At 33.8% G+C, this 12,501-nt stretch overlaps 1 long non-coding RNA gene across 1 annotated transcript; it reads left to right on the forward strand.

Moving 5' to 3' along the window:
* Positions 1-293: 293 nt before the first annotated feature.
* On the forward strand, positions 294-2,189 carry LOC148620261 (uncharacterized). The gene is made up of 2 exons (XR_015921335.1): positions 294-1,282; positions 1,446-2,189. It is a non-coding gene; the product is annotated as an uncharacterized LOC148620261 (long non-coding RNA).
* Positions 2,190-12,501: the final 10,312 nt, after the last annotated feature.

Consider the following 12,501-nt stretch of genomic DNA (forward strand, 5'->3'; position numbering starts at 1 on the left):
TGGAACAAGGCTTGATTTAAACACCCAAACTCGTTTAAGTCTAGTCTTAATTACCAAACAAAAATACCCCCTCCAAACAAAACGGCCCCGTACAGGTCCGGGTGTTAAAAGAATAGGCCTGCAGCAGCGCTAAGCTTGTCGTATAAGGCGACTAAATAGTGCTCAGAAACCTAGCCGGGGGCTAGGCGCTCTGCCCACAGAGCAACTGGGATGTGTGCCCCAGGTGGTGGAATGGGGTACCCCTGGCGTGTTGCATGCTGGGGTTGTCAGACTATAATACGGAAAACCTGACCGCAAACCATAGTGGTGCACCGTGTTGGGAAAGATGCCACGTTCCTCGCACGTTAAAGAACCCTGCTGTGGTATTCGATAAGAGTAGGAACCTTTGCGCTCCGCCACAGGAGGCTAAATTGCCCGAACTTACCCACCCCCCTTTTTCCAGTAGCAATCAAAATTTGTCGACCCTATTATCCTTGTGACCCATCCCTTTTTTTTCATTTCATGTTCATTTTATCATCCATTTCATGTTCATTGTCTGAATATATCTGAAATGTTGCTGCTCGGACGTTAAACCCCAACAAACAACAAACAAACCAAACAAAACGGACCCTATATGTTAAATCGTATTGTTACGCCCTCACTGGTGTGTAGGTATATTTCAAGTGCAAGTGTATAGTTAAGTGGTATTTCACTGGTAGCGTGGCCTTTGACGGTATTTCCATATACTACCATTTTTATCTTGTAGAACTCGATATATTGAATTCAATGCTATGTTAATGACGATTCCCCATGCATTTGAATGATAGACGAGGACCCATCCTCGTGAAACCACGGAGTCACGTGACGAGACTTACATACCCTACTCTCCAAAGTAATTACTTTTGGTCTGCCAAATACAAACATGGTTGACATCGAGGAAAAAATATAAGATCGGGATGGAAAAAAAGGAAGACGGGCCCTACTATAGTGTAACGAACTTCATTATATTATTTTCATTTTTGCATTTACTAATTTATTATTTTGCCCATAGTTTGAAATAGATGTTGTACACAAATATCTAGGCATTTTTTTTTCAAGTAAGTAATACCCGCTCAATGATTCTCCCGCCATACGTATACGCACGGGTGATTTATACATGTAAAACGGTTAGGCAGAGCACAGTTAGATTTTGAAGTGACTGGACGTGTAGTGTCCAAGTTCACAGTTCACATTTTTGGTGAGGTCTCAGAATTGTCAGTTCAGGACATGGAGTTTCATTGGAAAATATGTTGAATCTGCTCAGGTAAGCGTTTTATTTCTGTTTGTGACCGTGTAGACATTTCTGTCGTTGTATGGCGTGTCGTACAGGCCTTTAGTTTAAATTCTCACGTGGCGGGTCAGTTTATCGTTTAAATTCCATTTTTGAGTGAACATTTAATTATTTTGGGTTAATTTATTTGTTTCAGGGGTTTTTCCTATCCAGTTTTGTGCTCCGTTTTGAAGGAAACAAATGCTATCGTCCTAGTTTTTGACATAGATCTACCTAAATACCGTATGTTAATGTCAGTTTTGTACGGTGAACAACGACCCATATTTCCGTAATTTAGCGGATGCTGTAATATTTATAGTCAGCTATAGAAGGTGTTATTTAGCTGGGATGTTGCATTAATATATCCTACAGTTCCATATGTTACACAGTGAAATTTGCTGAAATTAGTTTTCCGTTGGTGTATATGGTGAAATGTTGAAGTATTGCGTGGACGTTCAGCACAAGAATTGTGTTAATTATTTCTGAAATTTATATTGGCCGAAAAGTGTGTATTGATCAATTTGAATGATACATTGGGTTGATTTATATGAGAAATGAAAATTATAGTGTGCCATTCGAATCAGAAATGAATATATATTGAAATAGTGAAATTTAGTTTGAATTTATATTGAAAGTCTACAGAAATCGTTGCGTCCTAGATCTTGACCGTTGATTATGGTGTACCGTAGGAGCTATGGTGAATGATGATGATTGAATAGATGTATTAGATTTTACTAAACCAATTTTTAGTTTGTTTACTGTGTGTAAACTGTGACTTTTGTTTGCTTACATACTTTCATTTGCATGCCCATTTATTTATGTTCATTTGCATGTTGTATATATATGTTTAGTTTTGTTTGATTTGTTCAGTTTATTTAGTTTTAGTAAAATATTATTTTTACTTTTGTCTCTATGAATGCTGGCCAATTGAAAATCCGACTATCCTACGTCTTTACATATAGCTTACATATAATTCTGGGAAATAATTCTATAAGAATCATATTCCTTAGCAGAATATATGAATATTAATGACAGGTGAGAAATATGAATAAATAGATAAAATAAAGCTGGGGACTGATCCACAGCCTGGGACTCGATGGACGCAAGGGACACAACAATGAGAACGAACTCTGTCTTGCCCCTTAGAAAACATTCCCATAATAATTCCAAAACAATATTACAAGTACAATCATATGACTATGTTTAAATTGTCCATATCGCGCATGAGTTCACTCAGACGGACACGAACAAACAAGAAAAAAGAACCTGAGTGGCATTCAAAAATATATCTTCATTATTAACTTACTGACCTAAACCCTATTTTGTAGCAGTACGCATACAATTGTAATGAGTATTTCCCGTGCGGTGCGTTTGCTAATGATGGTTATACGCTCCAGGGAGCGTAAACAGTTGTATTATCAACTTGGTCTTATGTACAACACCAAACTCCGATTTGTACCTTCAGGTTCAGGAGAATAGCACTGTGGTAGCATCATTTGTGCATACTTTGAGATACCAGTCTCAGAAAATATTCACTAGCTTTAATGATTTCTTTTTTTCATATGTTTTATTATATACGCCCAGACACATAAAAAAATGTGTTAAACGAGGTCAATTAGTATTACATACAGAAGACGACACAGAGCAATAATAGATACATAGATGAATAAAGACACATATGGAGGGCAATCATAGCAAATAGATATCTAATTTTTAAATGAACACTGAAAGCCTTTTTAACACATCCAGGCGCATAGCTGAGGCCAAATTGAAGTGTAGGCAAAATTACGTCAGGGGGTCTGGGGGCCGCTTAAGGCCCCCAATAGGTCCAGGGCGGAGCCCTGGTAGGGGGTCCAGAGGGCGAGGCTCCGCGGAGATAGCGTTTTAGAGCATCGTTTATGCCTTTCCTGGATGTATTTTATCTCCAAAAAAAAATGGCAAAATTAAGTGCAGGCAAAACTTGCCTAGTTAAATTAACAATAATAATAGTACCAAACAAATGCTTCCTGTTTGTACAGCAACAATTTGCAATTAGACTCTCGTGAGAGTGTATTGCTAGTAGCTAACACCTGGAACTTAGTCCCGGGAACCAGGATAAATACCATGCACCTCAATCGATAAAGACAATTAAATAATTTTGCTCTCATTTTGAACCCCCTTGCTCAAGGTGAAATCATGCGTACTTGAACACAAATTTGCAAAGGAAATCTTCCAATTCTGGTATAATTGAATATAATTATCGAATACCAATTGATTGAGCATTTTATGAGTTATTATGTACTTATTAATTGCAAAATGATGATGAAACAAAACAAAACACAAAGAATCGATAAAAAATATTCGAAACCAATGTCTTGAATAAAACGAAATAAAATCTCAATTAAACGAAACAGGATGAAATGAATCGAAATTAAATAAAAGAAATCTTTAAATACGTTTTGCAGTTCATAGATACCATATTTTTTTTTAACCAATACCGGACAACATTTCTGATCATAACTATTCGAAGCGTGTATTACATGTTTCACAATTCCAACGTACATCAGGAAGATTTAAACCTACTGGAAGGTTATAAGAATAATAAAATAGGGCTTACAAAATGAAAGGTGGCAAACATTTATGTTTCTACATAAATAATACATAAATTTGTCATTAGCCCGATTGTCGATTGTTTCGATATTTATATTTTTTATACTGTAAAAAGATTCTTTTTTTAGAAATTAGGGACATTTTTTTCGGTTAAATACTCCTAACTCCTATCAACCACGCAGCCATTAGTAGTTTTTGGGTCAAAATGGCGGAATAGCTGGAACATTGCCTCGAGGGTCTAAAACGCACTGTGGCGTTAAATTTAGACTGTATTCAGTCGCTGTTTGTCTATATGAATCCTTTAGAATACTTCTTTAAAAGTCTAGAATGTGCTTAGTATATTTACGATCCGTGAAGTTGGTTAAAGCGACACATACGTTTCGTGCATATGGGGATTACCGAACGATTATTATATTAAATACACACGCTTATAGAAACGTTATTGATAGTACCAAACAAATGCTTCCTATTTGTACAGCAACCATTTGCAATTAGACTTTTGACCAAGACGTAATATTGTAGTAAGAATCATTTGATCAATAGAGAGCATCTTAGTTATCTAGCAGGTTTTAAAATAAATCTTTAATAGTAATTTTTGGCTCTTCCAGGGTTATGAGCCAAACACCAACCAACAGATCTTTATAAAAATTTCGGCGTAGGTCCGTCTCGCTATGCTGGTAAGTTTTACACTATAAAAACAAAGCTAAACCCATTTGGTTTTTAAGTTGTTTTCAAAACTCAGTAATTTGATCCCTATGGTATGTTTTAGTAACAGTGGCCACATTATTTTGTGGTAGCAAAAGTCTCAACACTGAGATTGTTAGAGACACCCTAAGGAACATTCAAACAAAGTTCGGTTACATTTTTGTACAATCACACCAATAAATTCAAAGAAGAAGATTTTCAAATTTGGTAACAAAACTCTTTCAGGACCCAAATTGAAAACTCCAACACCCCTAAAAGGATCGTTCCGAAAATTCCGACATAGGTCCGTGTCACCATGCTGAGCAACTTCATCTTTTCCAGGTTTTCGCTAAACCCAACAGTTTTTGAGTTATTTGCAAAATTCTGCAATATGATCAGTCTATAATGATTTATGTTTAGTAATGGATGCCATGATTATGTCAGATAAAAAAAATCACATATAGATTGTTAAAATACCCAAAAGAATATTAAAGCAATATTTAGTTACAATCTGTCTAGTAGTTTCAGAAGAGATGAGGTTTGAAAAAGTTAACGGACGGCGACAACAGAGGACAACGACGACGATTGTTGGACATAGAGTGAAGAAAGGTCACATCAATATTAAGGGATTAAGAAAAAAACTCCTGTCCTGGAATGATCGACTGAAAACGGGAAAAATATATGCCTTGACCACTTGTGGAGGGTCATAATTTAACCAGATGTGTCGGTACGACACGAATGTCTCCGCCTGCAGAACAATCAGTAATTCATCAAAAATCAACAGATCAGAACAAAACTCAACCTTTGCATGTAACTCATCAATAAAAACCTACATACTAAACATCAGATCAATATTTCAAAAACATTAAGAAAAAAGTGAGTGGAAACAAAAATGAACCAGGAATTTTTTAAAGGAAAAAAATCAAAATCAAATTGAAATGTAAAAGAAATATTTTTAGGGCGATGATCCCTTTTGAAGTAAATAATTCCAACATTAAAGTCGACATTTAAAAACAAGTGGCCCTAATACGCTTCCGCACTTTTGACCCTTTAACCAGACAATAATAAATTATAAAAAGTGTACTTCAAAAGGATAGTAAGACTAGAGTCCCGATTAAAAATGAGTAGCTTCCATTACGTAAACATGTATCAACTTCAAATCAAAACATCCGGTGCGCTCAAACTTTTTTTTACGAAAATTCAAATTTAAAACAATAATCAACGAAATCATCAATATTTATGCTATACTCTTAGACACAATTAAAATTAAATTATTTTACCCGATTGTCGATAGCCCACAGTACAAAGACGACACTAGGTAGCGATGATTAAGATACCTAAGAGGACACAGTTAATACTATTATTACCTTTCATCAAAATAAATCATATATGTTAATTGTTACGTTGGCATTTGCTATACCATAAATAAATTAAATATGAGCTCAATATATGAAACAATAACTCTCTTTAACAAAGATATCGTCGGTCTGAAAATACTAAAAGGAATGGAAACCTGTATAAAAAGCCAGTCCGATAACTGTCTCAAGAGAATTATCCTGACAGTTATTATAAATGGAGATAAATTAAAACATGTCAAACTTCATATAATAGATATAATCAAAATGACAACAGCCACGAGTTCTATGTGTAAAATGAATTTGAGACGTATGAACTGGTGTAGAAGTGCATTATGAGGAACTGACAAATCGCACTTGCCACGTGACCAATAACTACATGTCTTGTGTCTACTCGATCATTAAGTATAAAAATTTCCCTCCATACGCTGTAATGCAGGGAATTTTAATACGATGACATGTGAAAATTAGGATTTAAATTGTCTTTCGGTTTAATAAGCCTAGGAATACACGTCCCAACGTACCGCTGTATTTGCTTCGAAGTTGAAAAACAAAAATAAAAAAAATACCGAAAGACAATTCGAAACAAATTCACAATTGAATTAAAAAGAAATATGTCTTTCTAAACTAAGAAATATTTCGTATATTTATATAAACGGCCAAACTTGTTAATAAATGAATAAATAAATAGAAAATAGAAAATAGTTATTAAAAGAAATGATAGATAAGGATATATGATTGGGTGATTTATTAATATGTGGCCTAATAGATGCGAAATGATTGAAGAAGTTTGAAAAGTAAAAATAAAAATAAAATGGGAATGCCAAAATTGGAGAAGAGCCAAGAATAACCAGTCGGACCCAGAAGACGGAGGGACTGGGGTTTAGATTGACAAATAGTCTGTGCGTTTTAGCGCCAAATTTGTGTGGTTTTGTAAATATCCAAAGGTGAAGTGCAAATTTAGTATTTGATAGTGTTAGAAATTTAGTTACCAAAATTGCATGTATGCTTATTTAGAGTGCCGAAAAGTGTAAGCTGAGCAAAAAAGTGTGTTTAAATTTAGACTGCCTTGTCTAGCCGGGCGTAGTTACCGGGTTTTACCGTGCTAGCACGCAACGTCACTACGCATTTTTACTAACGCCACACAAGATCGTTCAAGTCCATGCCTCTGGTGAAGGGGTTAACCAATGTTTTTTTTTTAAGTTTGAAAACTGATTATTGTTGGTTAGATTAGTCAACTTTTAGAATTGAACAAGTGTCATTATAAATCCAAAATTTACACGTGAATTTAACAGCCATAATCATAGCCAAAAATGTTATGTAGAAATGAATGTATAAGCCATAGTTGTAAAAAAAAATATGCTATAAGAAGAACCTATAGAATGAAGCACGAGTGAGTGGCCTGGGGGGGGGGGGGGGGTTACCGTCCTTGACTACCCTGTTGGTTTTCGCACGGACGGAAATAAATAAACAATAGATTGTCATACTTTTTTTCCTCAAACACTTGATTATTTCAAGTTATTTAAATTACTTCTGTACTAGAACGTGCAGAGCATATAACGCTGTGGTATCTTATCAGAGGGTACAGTGAAATTACAAACATATAATTTCTTTATGTAGAAATAAACGGCCTTTATATAAAAATATGCATGGTAAAAAACTTAGTTTTCTCCATAAACAAATCTTTTGAGGTAAAGGGCTGTAATAGGGTGGAAGAATTGCCTTAAAATTGGATGTGAGAATGAAAGAACTAAAACTTTTATATTAATAATCAGTGCATTATTCATTTTATATCTATATTACCTGCTTTTCCTCCTGAAAGAGTAATAAAGCTGGAACCAAAATTATAGGGTAATCAAGAGAGTATATTCCAAGGGTAAAGTAGACAGAGAAAACAGAAACGCACGTCAACAAAGAACATAAAATAACCAAAATAAAACGTACAAAAGTAAATGAGCAAACCGGACTCCATCAAAAACTAGGAGTATGGACCAGGTGCATCGGTAGGGTAAGCGTCCTCTGCTTTTCTAGAAATATCCGCCGAGTTGCTTTTAAATGTCACATGTGTGATAGACAAAAGAGGAAAAGAAAGCTATGATACGGTGAACAATCCGGCTCTCATGGTGGATTTGGATACACCATAACGATCCACTAGTTAATGATGACGACTATAAAAGTTCTGTAATAATGACTTCAATTTGTAGCAAAATAACCAGAAGCCTAACTGTAAGAAGTGTCTAGCATGGTGCAAAAAGTCCGCGTGTAGTTTTGGCAAGCTCTGCAGGCATAACGTATGAGTTGTGATATTTTATTCAAACTTATCCCACTTTTAACATGTATATTCAAGAAATGCTATAAATATTATCATACTCAGTTTGATGAACTAAAATCACCTACTTTGCACAATGTTTGCACGGATTGAATTAACTATATCAGGCGAATTTTATAGTTCCCGCTTCAAAAAAGACATTAGTTTTAAAAACGACTACCGACGACACCCAATGACCTGTATTGAAAGAGTATTTTTATAATATGGCGAACAGTACTATTACTACAATCATGTATATCTAAACATAAAAACACTACGAAAATAATAATTACTTTAAATCAAGAGTCATACGAATAAGATATTGAGTATTGTAAAATTGAAATAATAAGTGAATATTATAGTTTGTATTCCTTGTTATACTATTATCTTGTGGGAAAAGTTGTCAAAATTTCTGCACCCGAAGTGGAAGAAACATGCTGTAAGTACAGTAGTTGGAGTTGAGAGTCAGGCCAAGGTTTTTAAGAAAATGTAGAAGTTAGTATATTTGAAGAATTTAATTATTTCCTTCTTTGATGTTTTTTTTTTTTTATTATAATTATTTTCTTACGCTTGTTTTGTGTACTAACATCTAATAACTTAATAATTTCCTTGTTTTGAAATAAAGAAGTAAAGAACATATCCTTAATTTTCTTAAATTCTTATTCGTTTAAGTATGTCTTCGATTTCTAATTTATCGCCAGAAGTACATGAACGTAATTCCAATGATCCCTTTGTACTACTTCTTTTATTGTATGAAATGATATTAGTATCCTTAGACGTTAACTCCACGTGAAGTAAAATCAATGCAAAGTTATATAAACCAATAAACTTGAATTTAAAACAAAACATATCTTTATATATAAAATCTATATGTCATGCATTTCAGGGCAAGTGCGTTTGAAAAATCGAATAGACCGAGCAATGTATGCCAGTCCGACACGCCGAGTCGGATATTTGTTGTGCTAGTTCACAAAAGCAACAGTATGTAAGTTGGATCAGACACATTATCCTGTTCCAGGATTATCCAGTTGTCTCAGATTCTTCCACCCAATTTGTGCCAAGTAAAAGTATGAATACTGCCGACTGGCCAAAATGAGATTCATGCTGCATAAAACATGCATTGAAGTCAATAACCTTATTAAGTTACAAAACACTGGCACCTGTAAATACAGAGAATGGTGAACATCTTATTTGATTAAGGTATTTTTGCAAGCAATTTTGATAAAAATATATTTATGTACATGCTAAAGTTTTTCTAGATGTTTTTATATTTTATATACATTGCACTTTTAAATACATGTATATCTTATACTGATCATTTGTGTTTGATTTGATCCCAGGATTTAACTTCTGTACATAAAATGCAAGCAATGAGTACAAGTACGTTATTAACTACATACATTCAAATAAAATAAAATAGTAAAAATACATACATGTAGCGAACAATGTAGTATTTAAAATAGAAAATAAACCGCGATTGGAATTGTTAAATAAGTATGATTTCAAAGTAGTGACATAAACAACGCCTCTGTAAGTAAGCCATATGGCAAACTAATCACATTCAGTAGTCGATCTTCAACTATCGAAAAGGGGGATATCCAGTGAAATAAAGTATTTATATGTAGCCAAACAAACTTTTCGCGCTTTTGGCATTCTTGCTTGAAATTATCCTAAATACCATGCTAAAATGGTTTGATTACATTATTGTTGGCGTTAGACAAGGAGAAAATCTGTCGCCTTTTCTGTTTTCTTTGTACTTAAATGACTTGAAAGATTACTTCATTTCCGAAAATATTGAATTGATTGAACAACATAAGTTCAGATATTGAAGAAAAGTTAGGAATATTTCTTAAACTTTTTATAATCTTGTATGCCGATGATACAACGATCTTAGCTGAAACACCAGAACAACTGCAAGAAGCCTTGAACAAGTATAGAAACTATTGCGAGACATGGAAGATGAAAGTTAATGTTAACAAAACTAAGATAGTTATTTTCTCAAAAGGAAGAACAAATTATCCACATTTTTACTACAACGGCCTTCAAATCAAAGTATTAAATAACTTTAATTATTTAGGAATTACCTTTAGTAAATTTGGCAGTCTTAAACAATGCAAACAGCAACTTAAGGACAAAGCAACTTGTGCTATGTATGAAGTTCTAAGGAAAGGTCGTCTGCATAATCTACCTATAAATTGCCACATAGATCTATTCAATATACTTGTCAGACCGATATTACTATATGGATGTGAAATATGGGGATTTGAAAATATTGACATTTTGGAAAGAGTACAATTAAAATTTTATAAGATCCTCTTACACCTAAAATCATCGACTCAGAGTGATGTCATTTATGGGGAATTGGGTTGTTTTCCGTTATACATAGACATACAAACCAAAATTATATAGTTTTGGACAAAACTGAAAACAGGAAAAGAAAACAAAATTGCTTCAATCATATTTAAATACCTGTTTAGATTAACGCAAATATCTACATTTAGATCACGACTTCTAGACAAGATGAAAAATGTTCTCGATAATTGTGGATTTTCGTATCTTTGGACTTTTCAAAATACAACTAATATAAAACACGTAATAAAACAAAGACTAGAGGACCAGTATAAGCAGAAATGGACAGGAAACACCAACAACTCACCAAAAACTATTAACTATCGGTTATTCAAGAATTCACATACCTTCGAACGATATTTTAACATACTAAACGACAAAGATAATATTACATTTTCGAAGTTTAGCACAACGAACCACAAACTACCAATAGAAAGCGGCAGATGGCAAAATATAGAGCGTAATCAACGAACATGTCCTGTATGCAGAGAGGCCATTGGTGATGAGTACCACTACCTGATGGAATGTCCAAATTTTCGATACGATAGAAAGCTTTACATTGATAAAAAAAAATCATATCTAACTGTAATATTTTAAAATTTAGTGCTGTTATGAATCAAAAACAGCAATGCAAACTAAGAAAATTGTGCAAATTCATTAGAATTATAAATGACACTGGATTCTCTCTGACCTCTAAAAAAACTATGATTGTATTTCCCTCCGCAAATGTACAACTCAATGCAGTTTGTAATAATATGTTTTTTCTGCATACCTTTGTACTACATCAGTTTTATCAGAATAAATTGTATAAAAACTGGTGATAGGTCTCAGTAAACATTCCTAGTGTAGAACAGTAGTCATATTTCTTAACAAAATTTGTAATTTACATCTTTATGTCTGTAAACAGAAAATTTACAGTGAAATTATGATATTTGTTATATAGTAATACTTGCATCTAATTTGTTTCCACTTTACAATGTGACATTAATTGCTAATAAATAAATCAACATACAGGAATGGACCCAAATATTTTGAAATGGAGTCATAATAAATCAAGTAACTAGAAACCATACATAAGAGAAGCACTTAAGCAATATCATTAGCAAACAAAATTTCAATTGACCAGTTTGACCACTGTGGGAAATTTGACCGGGTAGCTTAAAAAAACAGTAAAAACCTGCGACGGTTATACCCGCCAAACCTTTATTTTTGCCTGATTTTGCATGAAATTATAATTATGTACATGTAACAATATTTCCCTCCAAGGGGAGCTACTGTACTTCCATATCATGTGGTTAAAATACAAGTAAATTTTCATGAATTTACACTGTAACATATTGTATTGATCAAAGACACTTTTTTTCTTGATTTCTTTTCGGTGTTTATCACTTGGAAGTTTCACTAGATGTAGTGAAAAGAAAGAAAAAGCAAAATGTACTATTTTTTTGCTGGGACACTATTTAAGCATGAAAAAAAGTTCATCATTCCCAAGTGCTGGTACATGTATGTGTGGCTTGAAGCAGCTGTAAATGTATATGTCAACATCTCTTAATAAAAACTGTACAAACATGAAGCCTGCTTTCTAAGCACTTATTTATTTGCAAAACATAAGAGTTACTTGTATTGTAATCTTATACATATTTATGAAACAAACATGCAGAAAACATGGAAGAAGTGCACATAGATTATTGAAGGAAGATAGGTATAAACCACTCAGCTTGAGCGCTATATTGATTCGTCATGAAAAGTGGTACTCGGGGAGTATGGTATCACTGGTAATATTTTAGTTTTCGAGAGAAAAAAAGATGGATTTAAACTAAAAGTGCATTTGTCTGGGGCGGATCCAGGATTTCAGATTAGGGGGCGCACAGTTAAAATTTCGCCAAACATTTTTTAGGTTAAATTTTTGAAATATTCTTCTAGAGTGG

This window comes from Perna viridis, chromosome 4, assembly GCF_037379345.1.
Source record: "Perna viridis isolate PV_CMFRI_1.1 ecotype Kerala chromosome 4, ASM3737934v1, whole genome shotgun sequence".
In the NCBI taxonomy this organism is placed as follows: Eukaryota; Metazoa; Mollusca; class Bivalvia; order Mytilida; family Mytilidae; genus Perna; species Perna viridis.